Below are 306 nucleotides of genomic sequence, written 5' to 3' on the forward strand. Positions count from 1 at the left end.
TCCCTACAGGATTTATAGTACATTAATTGCCACCCAATGCTGTGGAAGAAAAAAAGCCCACAACTATAAATAAATTTAAAAATTAATCTGACAAATTAATAAGGAAAAGTAAAATTTCACCAAGGGTTATTAAACCTATGGTTACAGATCTTAGTTCAGGAAGTCCTTGGGAGTACACTAAAGACTGCTGGGGTGTATATATTTGTAATAGAAATGCTAAGACTGGATGAACAGAAAATGAAGAGGTGTATCTGGGTGTAGAGGCACCATGAAGTAGTGCAGGAACAGGTATACAAGAATTGCAGC

Source organism: Chaetura pelagica, unplaced genomic scaffold, assembly GCF_000747805.2.
Source record: "Chaetura pelagica isolate M959 unplaced genomic scaffold, ChaPel_1.0 scaffold963, whole genome shotgun sequence".
Lineage (NCBI taxonomy): Eukaryota > Metazoa > Chordata > Aves > Apodiformes > Apodidae > Chaetura > Chaetura pelagica.